The sequence below is a fragment of the Bison bison genome, unplaced genomic scaffold (genome assembly GCF_000754665.1).
Source record: "Bison bison bison isolate TAMUID 2011002044 unplaced genomic scaffold, Bison_UMD1.0 scf7180017864355, whole genome shotgun sequence".
Lineage (NCBI taxonomy): Eukaryota > Metazoa > Chordata > Mammalia > Artiodactyla > Bovidae > Bison > Bison bison.
Genome location: NW_011494927.1, coordinates 468140 through 469092, shown reverse-complemented (window position 1 = coordinate 469092; position 953 = coordinate 468140).

The window sequence follows — 953 nt, the reverse complement described above, 5'->3', positions numbered from 1 at the left end:
GGATAAACCCAAGGTGAAACACCCCAAGACACATATTAATCAATTAACAAAGAATCAAACACAAAGAACAAATATTAAAAGCAGCAAGGGAAAAACAACAAATAACACACAAGGGAATTCCCATAAGGATAACAGCTGATCTTTCAATAGAAACTCTTCAAGCCAGGAGGGAATGGCAAGACATACTTAAAGTGATGAAAGAAAATAACCTTCAGCCAAGATTATTGTACCCAGCAAGGATCTCATTCAAGTATGAAGGAGAAATCAAAAGCTTCTCAGACAAGCAAAAGCTGAGAGAATTCAGCACCACCAAACCAGCTCTCCAACAAATACTAAAGGATATTCTCTAGACAGGAAACACAAAAACGGTACAATAAAGTAAATGGCAACAGGATCATACTTATCAATAATTACCTTAAATGTAAATGGGTTGAATGCCCCAACCAAAAGACAAAGACTGGCTGAATGGATACAAAAACAAGACCCCTACATATGTTGTCTACAAGAGACCCACTTCAAAACAGGGGACACATACAGACTGAAAGTGAAGGGCTGGAAAAAGATTTTCCATGCAAATAGGGACCAAAAGAAAGTAGGAGGAGCAATACTTATATCAGATAAAATAGACTTTAAAACAAAGGCTGTGAAAAGAGACAAAGATGGTCACTACATAATGATCAAAGGATCAATCCAAGAAGAAGATATAACAATTATAAATATATATGCACCCAACACGGGAGCGCTACAATATGTAAGACAAATGCTAACAAGTATGAAAGGAGAAATTAACAATAACACAATAATAGTGGGAGACTTTAATACCCCACTCACACCTATGGATAGATCAACTAAACAGAAAATTAACAAGGAAACACAAACGTTAAACGATACAATAGACCAGTTAGACCTAATTGATATCTATAGGACATTTCATCCCAAAACAATGAATTTCA